Below are 20,324 nucleotides of genomic sequence, written 5' to 3' on the forward strand. Positions count from 1 at the left end.
AGCACCATTGAGCATGAATACATACCCAGAGGTTGACTTCGAGTCATCGATATCGCTTTGGAAGCTAGAGTCGGTATAGCCTTCCAATTTTAGTTCTCCACTCCATAGACCAAGAACAATTTATTGGTCCTTCTCAACTACTTGAGGATGTCTTTCACAGCTTTCCAGTGTGGAAGACCAGGGTTCGATTGATATCTACTCACTACACTTAGTGAGAAAGCCACGTCAGGACGTGTAGATATCATCCCATACATGATGCTACCAATCGCATATGCATAAGGAATGCTTTGTCATCGCCGCTATCTCTGCATAAGTCTTGGGAGACCGACTTGGATAGGAACACGCCATGACACATTGGTAGATGTCCTCTCTTGGACTTATCCATCGAGAACCGCTTCACGATGGTATCAATGTATGTGGACTGGGTGAGACCAAGCAATCTTTTCGATCTATCTCTATAGATCTGTATCCCAATACAAAAGATGTTTCACCCAAGTCCTGCATCGAGAACTTACTCGCTAACCATATCTTAGTTGATTGCAACATTCCTACATCATTCCCAATGAGTAGAATGTCATCAACATAAAGCACCAGGAATGTCACAACACTCCCACTGACCTTCTTATACACACAGGGTTCCTCAGGATTCGTAGTAAATCAACTCTTTGATTGTACTATCGAATCTAAGGTTCCAACTCCTAGATGCCTGCTTTAGACCATAAATAGATCTCTGAAGTTTGCATACCATATGCTCACTTCCGATTGATGTAAACCCTCCAGGTTTGAGACATGTAAATCTCTTCCTTAATATCCACATTAAGAAAGGCTGTCTTGACATCCATCTGCCATATCACATAGTCATACCATGCAGCTATGGCTAGCAAAATCCTTATAGACTTGAACATTGCAACTGGTGAAAAGGTTTCCTCAAAGTCAACTCCTTGTCTTTGAGTATATCCTTTTGCCACCAATCGTGCCTTGAAGGTCAATACCTTCCCATCCGCCCCAAGTTTCCTCTGGAAACCGTTCCCTCAGGTGGTACTATAAGATCCCACACTTGGTTTGAATGCATGGAATTCATATAAGATTCCCTAGCTTCAAGCCATTTGGATGAATCAGCATCAGATAACGCTTCCTTGAAGGTCCTTGGATCACATCCATGGTTAGGCTCAGCATGGCCCTCTTCAAGAAGCTGACCACACCTTATAGGTGGTCTCGAGACTTTCTCGAATCTTTTAGGAGCTTGTATCTCCTCTCTTGGCTCTTCGGGTGTGGGTTCTATAATTGTGGGTGTTTCTCGAACCTCTTCGAGCTCTATCATCTCCCCTCTTCTATCCAATAGAAATTCCCTTTCAAAAAGGGTCGCATTCCTAGAAACAAACACTTTTGTTTCTTGGGGATGATAGAAATGATATCCAACTGAATTCCATGGATATCCCACAAAGTACCATAAAATGGATCGACTATCCAATTTATCTCCCACTACCTGCTTCAAATAAGCAGGGCTCCACATATTCTAAGATAAGAATATTTGGGAGACTTACACATCCATATATGGTGTCTGCCTTTGAATGGACATTTAGTGGAATATCTTTTAATTTTAAGTTATAGAGATCGTTTTCAAGTTCTCAAGTACCAATTAAACATTCATTCTTGTAAATGTGACACCCTGACCCGATACAATTAAAATACAGCGGAATTTAAAATTTTCTTTCAAATGGAAGGAGTTTCAAAATACATTCCATAAAAATGTTTACAAAATAGCAATACATGATCATTTAAATGACATAACAAAATACAAAATATCATTCCTATGATCATGCCAAAATCTTCCTTCCAACGGTGTCTGCATATGACCTTTATCCACAGTCAACGTCCAGGGCCTCCACTCTGATCTGCATCACATGAATAAACTGAAATGAGAATAAATCTCAGCAAGTGGAACTCTACATAGCAATAATACATAGCATACTCTGTAAAACATGACTTTGAAATCATAAATACCATCAACTCTGAAACATAAATACTGTAGCAATAACTGTAGCAATAGCATAGCAATAAGATGGCAATAAGATGGTATTCTCTTTCTCTGGTTGGATTGATATCAATAGTATCTCTGTCTGTGGTTGCAAATATCCCATCGATATAAATCGATAACTGTGAGGGATATAAGCCTATGGTCGTTGATCAACTAATTGCATGCAATGCTCTGACTATGATTAATCAATCCAATAAAACATTTGAACTCTGAATAGCATTTAAAGCCGTCGTTTCACAATCTCATATTTTCTCTTGTATTCCTTTTTAAACAATAATGAGACATAAAAGCCTCCAATATGCATAGCAATGGAATTAATACATAACAATGAATCAATTGAAGGGAATATCACTTTAAAATCTTTAAAACACAATACATATATCATCATGTGAGCAAAGGGATGAAATTCCACTTACAAACCAATAGAACACCTCCAAACTAACTCTTGGTACACCACCTACAACAATAATCCATAAATAACACCAACATCAACTCTATATCCACAAAATACAAGTCAAATAATCCCTTAAATCAACAAGAACAACACCCTATAACCACTCATTCCAAAAACCACGATAGAACTTAACCAAAAACTTACCTAAGCTTCCCTATACCACGGAGAACGTCGATCTCAAGTCGGAAATCCAAACAAATCCAAGAATCAAAGGTAGGAAGCAATTGAAATGGATGAAAACCCTTGCAAATGGAGAGAAAAATCGGAAATGAAGAAGGAGATAAAGTATGGTATGGCCAAAAACTCCCAAAAGCAACTAAATATCTCGCCCATACTTATACCGCGGGTGCGGTCACACAAGCACCGCGGGTGCGCTAAGCTCACGGCATTCCAACAAAATTCCCATGCACGATGACCGCGGGTGCGGTGCTACAATTACCGCGCGTGCGGTGCACACCGCAGGTGCGGTCCTTGCACTGCCGCGGGTGCGGTGATGCCACGGCCTTCCAAATCCAAAATGATGAACAGTACACCGCGGGGGCACTCCTCTAAGAGCGCGGGTGCACTCTTGCTTCGGCCAAGAACAAAATCAACGCAACTAAAATCGAACCGAAACACTGAAACGAACAACCGACAACATCTAATACCTCAAGACAATAATAACCAATAATACTATGGCCCAAAACACAACTCTAAACATCTAAATCATAACCCAAATAACAAGTAAAGCTTAAACCGTACCGTACACCGGGCTCGGCTATTACAATCTCCCCTCCTTAGAGGAATTTCGTCCGCGAAATTGACGTCACTGCACGAACAACTCAGGATACTTCTCTCTCATCTCAATCTCTGGTTCCCACATAGCCTCCTCGATCAAATGGTTCCTCCAAAGGACTTTAACGATGCCGATCTCTTTGTTCCTTAGAACTCTAACTGTGCGATCCAAAATCTGGACCGGAATCTCTTGGTACGTCAAATTCGGCGTCAAGTCCAATGGCTCGTGGTGATGAACATGGGAAGGATCTGCAATATACTTCCTGAGCATCGATACGTGAAACACATTATGGACTCTGTCAAGATCGGGCGGTAGGGCTAATCTGTAGGCTCTGTCACCAACTCTGTCCAAGATCTCAAAAGGGCCAATAAACCTCGGACTCAGCTTACCCTTCTTACCAAATCTCATCACACCCTTGAGGGGTGCAATCTTCAGAAATACATGATCGCCTACCTCGAACTGCAAAGGTCTACGACGAACATCTGCATAACTCTTCTGCCTCGACTGAGCAGTCTTCATCCTCTCTCTGATAACTGCAACAACATCGGCAGTCTGCTAGACCAACTCGGGACCCAACATCTTCCTCTCACCAACCTCATCCCAAAACAAAGGAGATCTACACTTCCTGCCATAAAGAGCCTCGTACGGTGCCATGCCAATCGATGCCTGGTAGCTATTGTTGTACGTGAACTCCACAAGTGGCAATTTAGAATCCCAGCTACCAGAATAATCAATAGTACAAGCTCTGAGCATATCCTCAAGAATCTGAATGACTCTCTCTGACTGACCGTCGCTCTGAGGGTGATAAGCTGTACTGAAAGCTAATCGAGAACCCATAGCTCTATGCAAACTCTTCCAGAACTCTGATGTAAACCTGGGGTCGCGATCAGACACAATCGACACGGGCACACCATGAAGTCTAACAATCTCTGCTATGTAGTCCTCGGCATACTGATTCATGGAGTACGTCGTCTTGACTGGAAGAAAATGAGCTGACTTGGTCAATCTATCAACGATAACCCAAATGGAATTGAAACCTCTCTGCGTCCTGGGCAGACCAGTCACGAAATCCATAGTGATATGCTCCCACTTCCACTGAGTAATCGGCAAAGAAAGCAATGTCCCAGCAGGTCTCTGATGCTCAATCTTCACCTGTTGACAAGTAAGGCACTGAGAAATGAACAAAGCAATATCTCTCTTCATACCTGGCCACCAATAGAGCCGACGAAGATCCTGATACATCTTCGTGCTGCCTGGATGAATAGAATATGGCGCGGTATGAGCCTCTGTCAAGACGTCTCTACGAATATCGTCGCCAGTAGGAACACAAATACGGCCTCTGAAAGTCACCAAACCATCACCATTCAGACCAAACTCTAAATTTCCTCTAACCTCAGCTCTAGCTCTCAACTCTGTCAACTGAACATCATCAGCCTGCTCTCTACGGATCCTGTCCGTCAAAGTAGATCGAATAACCAACGCTGAAAGATGAGCAATGGTACCTTGAATCACCAGATCAATTTCCTCTCTCTGCAAATCCATCAACAATGGCCTCTGAATCAAAGAGCTCAATGAAGCACTCGACTTGCGGCTCAAAGCATCAGCCACAACATTCGCCTTCCTGGGTGGTAACTGATAGTCACATCATAATCCTTGACAAGCTCTAACCACCTCCTCTGTCGCATGTTGAGCTCTTTCTGGGAAAATAGATACTTCAAACTCTTGTGGTCTGTGAAGATTTCACACTTTTCGCCATACAGATAATGTCTCCAAATCTTCAGGGCGAAAACCACAGCTGCTAGCTCCAAATCATGCGTCGGATAATTCTTCTCATAGTCTTTCAACTGGCGAGAAGCATAGGCAATGACCTTACCTCGCTGCATCAGCACTGCACCAAGGCCTCTCTTCGACGCATCGGTATAGACAACAAAATCCTCGGAACCACTAGGCAAAGAAAGAACAGGAGCTGTCGTCAACTTGTCCTTCAACTCCTGAAATGCACGCTGGCAATCGATAGACCACTCGAACTTCACAGTCTTCCTCGTCATATTGGACAATGGCAGGGCAATCTTGGAAAAATCTGAAATGAAACGACGATAGTAACCCGCGAAACCAAGGAAACTGCGTACCTCTGAAACAGTGGTAGGAATAGGCCAATTCTGAATCGCCTCTATCTTCAATGGATCAACAGCAATGCTATCCCTCGAAACAACATGGCCTAGGAAAGAAATCTGATCCACCCAAAACTCACATTTCTTCAGCTTGGCGAATAGCCTCTTCTCTCGCAATAACTTAAGAACAACACTGAGATGCTCGGCATGAAGCTCTCTGGTCTTGGAATAGATCAAGATATCATCGATGAAGACAATGACAAAGCTATCCAGATAAGGCTTGAACACACGGTTCATCAGGTCCATAAAGACTGAAGGGGCATTGGTCAAACCAAAAGACATAACCATAAACTCATAGTGACCGTACCTGGTCCGGAACGCTGTCTTAGGGATATCGGACTCCCTAACCTTCAACTGATAGTAGCCAGACCGAAGATCAATCTTCGAGAATACAGTGGCACCATGGAGCTGATCAAACAAATCATCTATCCGAGGCAATGGATACTTGTTCTTGACAGTCACTTTGTTAAGCTCCCTGTAGTCGATACACAGTCGCAAAGAACCATCCTTCTTCTTGACAAACAGAACCGGAGCTCCCCAAGGCGAAGAACTCGGACGAATAAAACCCTTGTCTAAAAGATCCTGCAACTGAGTCTTCAACTCCTTCATCTCAGTAGGGGCCATCCTGTACGGAGCCTTAGAAATAGGAACCGTACCTGGAGCTAAATCGATCACAAACTCAACATCTCTATCCGGCGGCAAACCCGGAACATCATCCTCAATCACATCAGCAAACTCCCTCACGACATCAATATCATCTATATTCAACTTAATCAGTCTATCAACATCCACAATAGAAGCCAGAAATACATCACAACCTCTACACATCAACCTCTCAGCCTCAAGACAAGAAATAAAAGGAAGGACCAGCGAAGTACCTGAGCTGGCGAGAACTCCTCCCTGGCCATCATCTGCAAAAGCTACTGTCTTAGCAACACAATCGATAACTTCACGGTAAGTTGAAAGCCAATCCATGCCAAGAATAACATCAAAGGCAACCATAGGGATAACAATCAAATCAGCGAAGACAACTCGCTCCTCAATACGAACAGGGCACGCAAACACAATCGATGTCGGGCACAACACGTCCCCCGAAGGCAAAATAACACTAAGCTGAAGGGAAAGAACAGAAGGAACTATACCCAAAGATCTCAAAAACAAATCAGACATAAAAGAATGAGTAGCACCAGTATCTACCAAACTCGTAGCTACTCTGCCTGAAATCAAAATAGTACTAGAGATCAATGAAGAATCATGATTAATACCTTCCTTGGTCATCGAAAAGATACGACCCTGCACCTTCCCTTGGCTCGATCCTCTCGGACAATCTCTGGCAACGTGGCCTGCCGTGCCACAACGGTAGCAAGTATGAGTGCCATATCTGCACTCTCCTCGATGATGCTTGCCACACTTAGGACACAGTGGCTTCTCGGGATCAAATGGAACAACTGGAACTGGTGGAGGTCTAGGACTGGACTCCATCTTGCTCTTGCCCTTGAAACGATCCCTGCCCCTCTGATTCGAGCCCTGGCCTCTCTGAACAACAGCTTGGTGCCTCTCCTGCCTCTCTCTAGTGATGTCCTTCTCATCCTGCTCGGCCAACAATGCCTTGGACACAATCTCCTTGAAAGTAACGACCTTGGACATATTGATATCCCGTCGAATCTCAGCTCTAAGGCCTCGAATGAAATGAGCGCCTTTGTCGTTGTCGTTCGAAGCAATATACGGAGCAAATAGGCAACCTTCCTCAAACTTCAAAATATACTGGCCAACATCCAAGCTCCCCTGTCGAAGCTCCAAGAACTCCGTAACCTTCCTCGCTCTAAGGGCATCTGGAAAATACTTGTCGTAGAACAAGTCTGTAAACTCAGACCACTTCAGAGTCGCAACAGTAACACCAACCTTCGTCGCATTCCACCAAATGCGGGCAGCCTTAACCAATCATGAAAACATCACAGCTGATCCGGTCTTTGTCCTCGTACTGGAGATGATCGAAGATCGCCTCTAAAGCCTTGACCCACTCGACAGCAACTAAAGGATCAGTGCTCCCTGAAAACTCTGGTGGATCCATTCTCTTGAAAGCAGAAAAGACGGCATCAGTACCAACTGCCTGAGCTACTGGAACTCTACCTTGCCCTCTACCTTGGCCAGTACCTTGCATACGAATGAGCTGCTGAATCTGCTCGCTATGCACCTTAGCCTGCTCCTTAAGCAACTTGCCGAAATCATCGACAACTCTAGAGGAAGAACTATCCTCACCCTCTACTGCTTTCCTCTTAGGTGGCATACTCTACAATTGCTTACAGACACCAATCAATAGATAACAATGAATAGATAGATGCAAAGAAAACATACCCGGACAGTTGACAGTAGACGAAGTCATATGCATTGGTCCGAAGAACACCGCTCTGATACCACTAAATGTGACACCCTGACCCGATACAATTAAAATACAGCGGAATTTAAAATTTTCTTTCAAATGGAAGGAGTTTCAAAATACATTCCATAAAAATGTTTACAAAATAGCAATACATGATCAATTAAATGACATAACAAAATACAAAATATCATTCCTATGATCATGCCAAAATCTTCCTTCCAACGGTGTCTGCATATGACCCCTATCCACAGTCAACGTCCAGGGCCTCCACTCTGATCTGCATCACATGAATAAACTGAAATGAGAATAAATCTCAGCAAGTGGAACTCTACATAGCAATAATACATAGCATACTCTGTAAAACATGACTTTGAAATCATAAATACCATCAACTCTGAAACATAAATACTGTAGCAATAACTGTAGCAATAGCATAGCAATAAGATGGCAATAAGATGGTATTCTCTTTCTCTGGTTGGATTGATATCAATAGTATCTCTGTCTGTGGTTGCAAATATCCCATCGATATAAATCGATAACTGTGAGGGATATAAGCCTATGGTCGTTGATCAACTAATTGCATGCAATGCTCTGACTATGATTAATCAATCCAATAAAACATTTGAACTCTGAATAGCATTTAAAGCCGTCGTTTCACAATCTCATATTTTCTCTTGTATTCCCTTTTAAACAATAATGAGACATAAAAGCCTCCAATATGCATAGCAATGGAATTAATACATAACAATGAATCAATTGAAGGGAATATCACTTTAAAATCTTTAAAACACAATACATATATCATCATGTGAGCAAAGGGATGAAATTCCACTTACAAACCAATAGAACACCTCCAAACTAACTCTTGGTACACCACCTATAACAATAATCCATAAATAACACCAACATCAACTCTATATCCACAAAATACAAGTCAAATAATCCCTTAAACCAACAAGAACAACACCCTATAACCACTCATTCCAAAAACCACGATAGAACTTAACCAAAAACTTACCTAAGCTTCCCTATACCACGGAGAACGTCGATCTCAAGTCGGAATTCCAAACAAATCCAAGAATCTAAGGTAGGAAGCAATTGAAATGGATGAAAACCCTTGCAAATGGAGAGAAAAATCGGAAATGAAGAAGGATATAAGGTATGGTATGGCCAACAACTCCCAAAAAGCAACTAAATATCTCGCCCATACTTACACCGCGGGTGCGGTCACACAAGCACCGCGGGTGCGCTAAGCTCACGGCATTCCAACAAAATTCCCATGCACGATGACCGCGGGTGCGGTGCTACAATTACCGCGGGTGCGGTGCACACCGCGGGTGCGGTCCTTGCACTGCCGCGGGTGCGGTGATGCCACGACCTTCCAAATCCAAAATGATGAACAGTACACCGCGGGGGCACTCCTCTAAGAGCGCGGGTGCACTCTTGCTTCGGCCAAGAACAAAATCAACGCAACTAAAATCGAACCAAAACACTGAAACGAACAACCGACAACATGTAATACCTCAAGACAATAATAACCAATAATACTATGGCCCAAAACACAACTGTAAACATCTAAATCATAACCCAAATAACAAGTAAAGCTTAAACCGTACCGTACTCTGGGCTCGGCTATTACAGTAAATGTTGCAAACACCTTTGCTAAATAGACAAGAATATCCATCTTTATCACAATAGAAATGGAAATAATGTTTTCACCAAAAGGTACAAACAAAACATCTCTTAAAAATTAACTTAAAATCATTGTTCATCAATAAGTAAACATCTTCAACAGCCTTGGCAGCAACTCTTGCTCCATTGCCCATCCTCAAGAAGGTCACACCTTCCTTAAGCTTTCTACTTCTTCCCATCACCTGTAACTCATTACAGAGATGTGATCAACATTTGGTATCCAATACCCAAGAAGTAGAGTTAACTGAAATGTTTACTTCAATGTAGAACATACTATTTCCAGAACTTTTCTGGGCAAGATATTCTTTGCAATTACGCCTCCAATGTCCAGGCTTCTTGCAGTGATGACAAACATCACTAGTCTTGTCAGCCTTAACTGGTGTGGCTGCCACAACGGGATTCGGAGATTGCCTCATCAAGGGCACGTTCTTCTTGGGACATTGGAAAGAACTCTTCTTTCCCTTCCATGTGGATCAATCTTCGTACCAGATGAAGAACCCACATAAAGAACCAACTTCTCTTTCTTGATGGTGGATTCAAACATAACAAGCATGTTCATGAACTCCTCAAGGGTCGGCTCCATCTTGTTCATGTTGAAGTTCACCACAAAAGGATCAAATGAGCTAGGCAGCGATAAGAGCAACACGTCGGTGGTCAACTCCGAAGGCAAGATCAGATCCATGCCAACGAGCTTGTCCACGAACCCAATCACCTTTAGGCCATGCTCATGGACCGAGGCCCCATCTCGCATGTGCATAGTGATCAGCTCCTTGACGGTAGCATGCCTAAGAGGACGTGTTTGCTCACCAAAGAGCTCCTTGAGATGCAAATGAATGTCAGCAGCACTCTTTGCACCCTCAAAACGCCTCTGCAGCTCATCATTCATAGAAGTCAGCATATAACACCTGGCTATCAAGTCATGGTCACACCATTCCTTGTAAGCCTGCAATTCCGCAGGATTGCAGTCAGTCGGAGCCTCAACAGGGGGCGACTCAGTCAGTGTATATGCTACCCTTTCCGAATTCAAGATGATTTTCAGGTTTCTTAGCCAAGTGAGGTAATTAGGTCCAATTAATATGTGTTTGTATAGTATTATGGATATCGGATTGCGAATCGAAGACATTGTCAATTTGTACTGAAAAGTAAAAACAGATAAATGTTGGTGACTATTTTAAAATATTTAGTAAGATATGAAGTTTGGACTTTTACTTCATAAATATTTGCTCCCACTGTTTTGACATCTTTCACTACCCTCTAGTGAAAACGGGAAACTCCTTTCCTCAGTAGGTACGTAAGGTCCAATTAGCGAATTATGATCCCGAATAATATCAGCCAATCACAATTCCTAAAAGGTAGTTTCCAATTGCATCACAATGCAACCCTCTACGTAAACTTTTGTCTCACGTTTGATTAGGACCCAATAATATGACGTTGTTCATCTTCACGTGCCAAGCCTTACCCATCGATGTTGAACCTTAATGGACGGTCGCCATGATTTCCCCCAATAATATGAGCCGAAATCATGGGAGTTCCACGTAGTTCACATCACCATGTCAATGGATGTCACAGCTTTCCGGCACCCAAAGCTCCCCCAATAATATGAGCCGAGCCCCGAGTACGGGTAGCGTTCATCATGCACCCATTGTCGATGGAAGACAAGGAAATTATAAACAAATTTATAATTCCCCTTTTCGGGCTTGATATTAATTTTGAATCTTATTCAAAATGAGGGTTTTTAATTTTGAAAGGTCTCATCATTAATTTTATTTTAAAAGCTCGCCATGTTTGATCGTATGTTTGCCGGATTCATGCAACTTTGTTATTATCATAATAATAACGCACATACTCATTATTTATAACATATCATGCATATATTATAAACAGTAAACAAACAAGGATGATCAATCGCCCCAATACTAACGGACCGTGTGAGCTAAACACGGGCCTAGGTCCAATCCTAGGGAAATGCACGGGATGCAAATGCAACTATTACATAAGCTTCCAATATTTACATGTCTTCGATCTTCATAATCATCATGGCCACCATCTTCCAATCTTGATCATCTACTATACTAATATTTACAAATAAATATCCATGGCAAATAGGGATACATATCATGGGGTGGGAACGGGCCATAAACCAAGCCCACTTTATAAATTGATAATTATTACAATCATTCAACATCAAATATCCTAGCATACACCTAGCAAATTGGGCTTGGGCTTTTGATCATCCTTCATGCATAATATCACATATCATACACCATCAATTAATTATCACAATAATTAATTGATCCAATATTATATATCTTGATCCAATCACTAACCGCCACGATTATAAACTAAATTAACAAAGTATACAAACACCTTTGTCTACTTTCCAATTAATTTATTTATAACCGAATTTTTTGTAAATCACCATTTACTAAAAATAATTATAGTCCAACTTAAATTATTTATTTCATGAGAAAATATTTGCAACTTTTGTAATTTTAAACTTAAGGGCCCAAAAACTCATTTTTCACCAAAAATATTTTGGCTCATTTAAAATTCACAAACATGTTAGCCATCTAATGGCCCAACAGCTCAAGGCCCATGACACTTTGATATTCCAAAACACTTTTGGAAACCCTAGTCGTCATCGCCGTCGCCGGAGCTCTGTCGCCGGATTCCGGCCAACATGCCAAAATTTTATTTTTTTTTATTTTCTAAAGGGGGCTGTTCGGGCAGCCCCTCGGGCTGCCCTTGCAGCCCGAAACGGGCAGCCCGAGCTGCCCGACACGGGCAGCAACATGATGCCCGAAAAAATCCCCAAAAAGCCTTGACATTTTGTTGCAAAAAAATACACTCATGCGGTTAGAAATTGATCTCAACATAATATTTTGTATTTGCTACACAAAAACGTAACCATAGCTCGGATACCACTTGAAAGAGGATCGGTTACGGTGACCGGAAGCGCAACGGAAGCAACAAAATTTCGAAAATCATATTTTCTAGCAAGAAAATTTCGGCCACCTCTCATATAATGTGTAGCAAATACAATAAACACAAAATGACATTCATAGTGTGTTAACAAATGTACCTATCAATCTTTAAAAGATTGATTGTGGCTCCAACTTAGTTGTCAAACAACTAAGCTCTTGAAGGTAGACAATCTACAAGCTTCACCTTTCTTTTGGACTCCTTTCTTCCAATCAAGCCCACCACCAACTAGGTAGATCCACCTTACACTTGCACTAGAAAATGTATGGCATTTTTCTTTGAGAAGTGAGTGTTTTTCTCCAACAATTGAAGAACACAAAAATGAAGAAAAAATGGAGAGAATTGTGTTGAAGATTTCGGCCAAGAGGGAGTGTGGGAGGAGGGAAGGAAGACTAGCCTTGGTTGTGGGAAAAGTTGTTCCAAAAAGTTGCATGCCATGCCTTGAAAACTCAAAAAGTAGTCTCCCAACCTTTCACCTCCCATGCATGTATATTATATGGTTTTTAACAAATTAAAAACCATGGACTAAATTTAATTATCTCAAACATATTTGAGACTACTTAAACATTACTTGAATTTACCCAAGTCCCACTAGTTAAATAATTAATTTAAATTGAGCTCTACAAGACTCAATATGATTTAATTAATTCAACACTTGAATTAATTTAATTATTTGGACTCTACTAGGTCCACTAGTGTTTAATTAATTCAACACTTGAATTAATTTAATTTAGTCCATAATAATGTTTATGAAAATCACAATTTTCAAATACATTATTCACTTGGCCAACTTTTAATTTAGGAACACTTCCATAAATTAAAATTTACATTTCTCTCATAGAAGTCATACTTCTATTTTTTCTTTACACTTATAAACTCATTTATAAGTCGTTCAACACATTGAACTATTTTCTCCTTTATAGAAGTCATACTTCTAATTTTTCCTTACGCTTATAAACTCATTTATAAGCCGTTCAACACATTGAACTATTTTTAACTTCTCAACGGGATCTAGAAAGCTAGTACTTGTGTGGCCCTCAATGGTTCATTGATACAACTAGCCGTGGGTTCACATCTCCATGTGATTCGGACTAAACATGTCCTTATATGAGCATACCCCAACTGCTCCATTCTTACTTATCAACACCTTGATAACAAGAACGTCAGAACTCAAGTCTGATAGTACCCAACCAATCATGTTAAACGCCAAGCAGCATCGCTTACATGATTCCCTAGGTATCAAATGATAGTGCCTACAAGAACCATTCAATTATGGTTAGCGTACAGTACGGTCCCTTTGTTGGATCTCGGTTTTCTACGTGCCCAAACGCAGCGGAAGTTTAACATTTTTATTTTATTTTGAAAAACAAAATAATATTTGGACACTCGTATGATTTTCATAATCAAACATAAGACGTTAGAATTTATACCTTTGGTGAACGATTCACACGGTTCCAACTATTCCGGGGTTAGCGGAGATAGCTCTTGGTGAATTCCCTACGAACTTTCTTCAGATCTGCTTTCTTTGATCCTCCTATCAAGTCCACGACTAGATCGCTTGTTCCTCTTCCAATTCGCACTAGAGAATTAAAAGAAGTTTTTCGTAGGAGAGAAAATAATTGAGAGGCCGCTCAAAAATTCTTCTTCCCAAGCAAGTGGCCGAAAATTTTTTTTATTCTTTGAAGAGGGAGGTTCACGTAAGTCTCCCTTTTTGGTGGGCTAGGTTTTTTTTTTATGTATTATTTATAATTAAATAATAGCATAATTACATAATTAACATTAATGTGCTTGATTTAATTAATTGGGTTAGTCCAGCTAATTTAATTAATTTAATCATGGCCTATTAAAACTTTAATTATTTATTATGTTGGACTTGTACCCCTACAAGCCCATTAAACATATTATCCACCATATTTAATTTATTAATTAATCAACTCAACTTTTGAGCTTAATAAATTAAATACATTATAAATTCAACTTTTGAATTTATTATTTAAATTACAAATTCAACTCCTTGAATTTTTACCACCTCCAAAATTTAATATTTAATAAACCCAACATTTGAGTTTAATAAATTAAATTCTCATATTTTATAAATTCAACTCCTTGAATTTATTCTCTCAAAATTTAATTATCATAAATTCAACTCCTTGAATTTACTATATAATATAAATTCAACTCCTTGAATTTATTCTCTCAACGAGAACAAACAATCTAGTACTTGTGTGACCCTCAATGGTTCAGGGATACAGCTAGCCGTGGGTCCACAACTCTTTGTGATTCAGGACATAATCCTTTATTCGGGCTTACCCTAGTTAGCCTCATTCTTTTCATAAACACCTTGATCAAGAATGTCAGAACTCATTTCTGATAGCACCCATCGGATCATGGTAAGAGCGTCTAGTAGCATCGCCCCATGATCCCCTAGGTATCACTGATAGTGCCTGCAAGAACCAGTCGATTATGATTAACGTACAGTACAGTCCCTTCATCTCATATATCCCGATCGAATCTGCAACCATTGGTTCATCGAGGGTTGCATATTAATTCGATAACTATGTGACAACTATAATAGTGGCATCGCGTGTACTATTGGAGAACTCATTCTCCAACGTACATCTCATACTCTGGACAGAGATTCCATGCACTATTATTTCATTAGATCACATAGGATATCCACACCCACAGGTGAGCGATGAATCCCCGACTACAATGCACTGGCTCTTATATGTGTCACAACTATACCCAACCTCGCCACCTGATGACTCTCCTGGAGCCGGTAAACGAGTCAAAGCACAGCCCTAGCATATAGAGCCTCAGTGTTGTCCCGGGTCGTAAGGACTAATGGTGTACAATCATAACCACGGACTTATCCTCTCGATGAATGATAACCACTTGGAAAGTCCGAGGGAGGGTTGTTCGTTATAATCATCATATGACTACCCATATGCATGTTTGGACATCTCCATGCCCTTACCAAGAAACGCAGTACACAACATCACAGACGCTAGTCTCGAGCTCAAGCGACCTTTATCCATGTTTTAGGCGGCTGAATCGACTAAGAACGAATTTAGAATATGCAGTGTTTACAAATGAGTTTCAACATCGAATTACGATTCATTTGTATTAAAGCATAATCAAGGACTTTATCTATGCTGATTGCATGGGTATACAGATAAATTATAACAAGACCATAAAAAGTTAAATTATATTAAAATAAAGATTGTTTATTTCACTTGAGTCAATAAATTCCCTAGCCAACCGTTGGCTTGCAGGGCATCTACTCTAACACCCTTCAACTCATATATCCCGACCGATTCGACAACCATTGGTTTATCGAGAGTTTTCAATTAATCGATACTATGTGTCATGTCATAGTTGCATCGATGGTGTAATCTATGAAACCCCTTTCATAATTACCACCATACTCTGGCCAGAGATTTCAACCTACATACACATGATAACACATAGGATATCCATACCCGAAGGTAAGCGGTGAATCCCCGACTACAATGCATCGACTCCTATGTGTTTCGACAGAACACCCAACCTTGCCACCTGATGATCCCATGAGAGTCGGTAAACAAGTGAAAGTGTAATTCTAGCACATAGAGTCTCAATGTTGTCCCGGGTCATAAGGACTAATGGTGTACAACCATAAACCAGGACTTTTCCACTCGATAAGTGAGAACCACTTGGAAAGTCCTTTTATGGAGGGTTGTTCAGTGCACTCTACAAGGAGCACCTATCTGCATGTTCGGACATCACAATGTCCCCTACCAATGAAACATGGTACTCACATCGCAGATACTAGTCTCGAACTCTAGCGGCCTATATCCTTCTTAACGGCGGCTGAATCGACTAGGAACTGTTTAGAATATACAGTATTCCAAATATGAGTTTCATGATACTCATCATATGAGCATCTCATATTCTTTCTACTATTTGTATATTCAAGGGCTTTATCTATGCAACTAGCATGGGTATACAGATAAAGATGTGCCAAAGTAATAATTTCAAATATTATTAAAATAAAGATTGCTTATACATAGAGTTTCATTGTGAACACTCGGCCAACACTTGGCTCGACGGACACCTACTCTAACATAAAAAACACTTCCGAGTAGTAGAATTGTCATTTTAATGTTATCAGGAGGAAAAACTTCACAGCTCTAGATCAAAGGCTGGAGTAAATGATTTACTTCAGGTATTGTTTCTTGTGTATAAAAAACACTTCCGAGTAATAGAATTGTCATTTTAATGTTATAAGGAGTCACATAGTTGGGTCTTTTTAAGACAAGAAATAATGGCAGTCGTCTTCTTGTGATCCATGCTCGCAATATTTCCTGGTTGCTTTTTTCAGGAAATTCCCACCTCAGCAAAGGAACAAGAATTGCAGGCTCAAGTGATTCAAATGCAACAAAAGTATCCAATGAAAATCTTCTCCAAGTTCCGTGCTTCTTGTTTTTTTCCCAATTTTGTTTGAACAAGTTTCAATCTGCAGTATCGGAAGTATGGTTGAAGAACTCCAGAGGTTGAAGACTAAAAATAATCAGGTACTTCTTTAATTGCCTTGCACGGAGTACCATTCCATTCTATTCGATACTCCCTGAATGGCATCATTTCTCTCTTTAGTTTCTGTGCATTTCTTTCTACTATCATGTTTTGAAAATTGAGACATACAGCACGAATACAAGATAACATTTTACTTTCTCTAAGAATATTGTTATGCATGCAAGTGCGACAACCATGTTTTTTGGCTTGCAGCTGGAAAGAAAACTAAATCTTTTGCTCAAAAAAGAGAAGGGAAAAAACTGAACATACGAGGATGATATATGTAGCTATTGTTAATATTAGCTGAATTGGTATTTTTTCTGTCTCCTCTCTTGGGAGCCGATATTCTCCAAATTCTTATGGACGAAATTGCAGTGACTTTTTTTAGCATATTTGTATTGTTTCCAGAAGTAGTTGTGTATAATACGCGGGCAGTAAAGCAGGTATGTGTGTAACTGGATTTTTTTCTGCTAGACTGAGGTGATTTTGAATGCTTTACCATTTACTTTTCAATATGAATTACGTTTGTTTTCATGTGATATTCTGTAGAGAAATTTAAATAACTATGTTTAAATCGACTGAAACTGGGGGTTATGTATGTGCTCTTTGAATTTTCATAACCAACCAATAAATTACTATTATTGATATCATTTGATCTTAAAGCATGTAATGCCCGATAATTAATCACTGTTAATCAAGGATTATTGACTTATAATTTAACGGGATTACGAAAGGGCCAACTGAGACACGATTTAAGATAATGTGTGGCCATTTATTTGAATTTTAGAGTGTGTTGCCGAAGCAACACTGCACCCGCGCCCTTGCATGTACCGCACCCGCGGTGCATGGACAGAAATTTGGTCAGTTTTACCGAAGGGTGACCGCACCCGCGGTGCCAGCGTTACCGCACCCGCGGTCCCGACATGTACCGCACCTGCGGTCATGCAATTTCAAGATGGATAAGATTGTCGACGCATGAGCGCACCCGCGGTCTTACACCTACCGCACCCGCGGTGCGACGTGTTTTGCAAAGAATGTGCCACCTCTTGACATGCATGCAATGATATATATAGATGGTAATTCCTTCGAAAATCATTCAGAATGAAAGAGAAAGGGGCCGAGGAGGAAGACAGAAAATCCTTACGCCTTTTGCGAGAAATCCGTCCGTCTGAATTTGAATCCGACTTCGGTATTGAGTTCCTAGCAACGTAGGCTACAACTGGACGTAAGTTTTACTACGTTTTGACATACTTTGAAATTATGATATTGTCAGAATGGAATGGAACTCATATATGTTGTTCTTGACATATTAGACATCATAGAAGCGAAGTCAGATTAAGAAACAGACTGATTATGGAATTGTTATGATTTTCGGAATATTTTTGGAGTCGAGTTGATATCATAATTGAGTTGTTATCGAGTAGGAGATATTAGAATTAATATCTGACTGATATGGTATGACTGGATATATTGAGATTATACCGTTATGTTGTTGAAACAGAATTTGATTAAATTCTGACTATATCTAGTATTGATTGAGTGGTGTATTGATACCGTACCCTCGATATTGTTATTGTCAGACTGAGTATTGACAGGCTTGGGTTTCGAGACTTCGACAGAGCCAGAGTATCAGAAAGAAAGGTATAAATTAATGTTGAGTTGGGATTGCACAACTCGAGTGAGGTTTGACTCGAGTTTCCATAAATCACATACTTTTACTTATTGCATTGATATTTGCAATTGATGAGACTTATGACTGTAGTCTATTGATTTATAGCACATGTACGATGAGATTGATGTTTGTAGGCTATTGATTCATAGCCGTTGCATGTATTGATTACTGAGTCGTTGAGTCATGGGCTGATTCGCCTAGTCACCGGCTGATTCGTTTGGTTATGGACTGATTCGTCTAAACTTAAGCTGATTCGCTTAATTACAGGCTGAGTTGTCTGATTATGGGCTGATTCGCCTAATTATCGGCTGATTCGTCGGGCTATTGACTGAGTCGTCAATTCTGCGGCTGATTCGCCCAGACACTGATATATGAATTATATCGATGCCGTTTAGGGATTGATTCATTCCTATCGACTGAGATTCGATATGATTACCTATATCCAGATATCGGGATTCCTAGGATAGAGTTGAGTCGAGTCTGAGACGACGCGTCAGTTGAGTCGAGTCTGAGACGACGTGTCGGATGAGTTGAGTCTGATGTGACATTTTGATTTACATTGTTTATACCATTCATGATTATTGAATGTTTGATATGGATTTATGTTTCGGAATTGAGACATGTTATGAATAATCCTTATATGCTTTCGTATATGTTTTTATATGACTGAATGTTTACATTGTTTATACTGGGATATTTATATCTCACCGGAGTTATCCGGCTGTTGTCTTGTTTTGTATGTGTGCATGACAACAGGTGGGGCTGGATCAGGGTCAAGAAGAGGATGAGAGAAGATAGATAGCGTGGAGGCTCCAGACTTGGTTTAGAGATAGGGTTAGACACTTGATATTAGCTGTTAAACCCTAGTTGAATAAATGTATGTTGTACAGGACTTTTACTTTTATACTGAAATGTATGTTCATGTTTAATATGTAATTTGAGTAAATTACATTACGTTTCCGCTTTGTATTTTAAAAAAAATTTAGACCCTGTTTTATAACTGATTAATTAGTCCCAATGATGATTAAGAACTTGATTAGCGTCCGGGTCCCCACAACAGGTGGTATCAGAGCTGTATGTACTAGAACTGTAGATTCTTGAGATTGAGACAGAAGAGGCTAGTGAGCGGGGTAGATTGAGGTATTCTTTCCTGCTTTTGAATGCTAGCATGTCGTACTGCTTGATATAATACATGTTACTTGGTTTATCTGATTTGATTTTGTAATATGTATTATTTGAAACGAATCTGAATTGATTCTCGATCAGCAGTAAGATGATCGGAGGAGGGACTGAATTGAAACAGATGTGTTGGATTGGATTACTAATCCTTTTGAGTTTCAGATATGCCTCCTAGACGAATTACAGAACACGGTAGTACATCGAATCCTCCAATGGATGTAACACCGACTCCGATGGAAACCTTGCTGAAGAGGTTTCAGTCATTCAAACCACCCACTCTGATAGGTACTGAGACATCAGTCGAGTGTGAGAGTTGGTTAGGTAGCATTGAGTTGTTGTTTGATTCACTGGAATACAGTGATGAGCGCCGGATTAAATTGATTGGGCACCAGTTGCTTGATGTTGTTGCACAAAGCTGGTGGGTTAC

At 40.3% G+C, this 20,324-nt stretch overlaps 1 long non-coding RNA gene across 1 annotated transcript in view; it reads left to right on the plus strand.

Moving 5' to 3' along the window:
* The window catches only part of LOC140809715 (uncharacterized), a 35,334-nt gene extending 17,844 nt beyond the window's left edge, over window positions 1-17,490 (plus strand). The window contains exons 6-9 of the long non-coding RNA XR_012113158.1: window positions 16,700-16,917; window positions 16,997-17,048; window positions 17,260-17,357; window positions 17,455-17,490. This is a non-coding gene — a long non-coding RNA (uncharacterized lncRNA). The remainder of the gene's footprint in view (window positions 1-16,699; window positions 16,918-16,996; window positions 17,049-17,259; window positions 17,358-17,454) is intronic.
* Window positions 17,491-20,324: the final 2,834 nt, after the last annotated feature.

The sequence above is a fragment of the Primulina eburnea genome, chromosome 13 (genome assembly GCF_022965805.1).
Source record: "Primulina eburnea isolate SZY01 chromosome 13, ASM2296580v1, whole genome shotgun sequence".
NCBI lineage: Eukaryota > Viridiplantae > Streptophyta > Magnoliopsida > Lamiales > Gesneriaceae > Primulina > Primulina eburnea.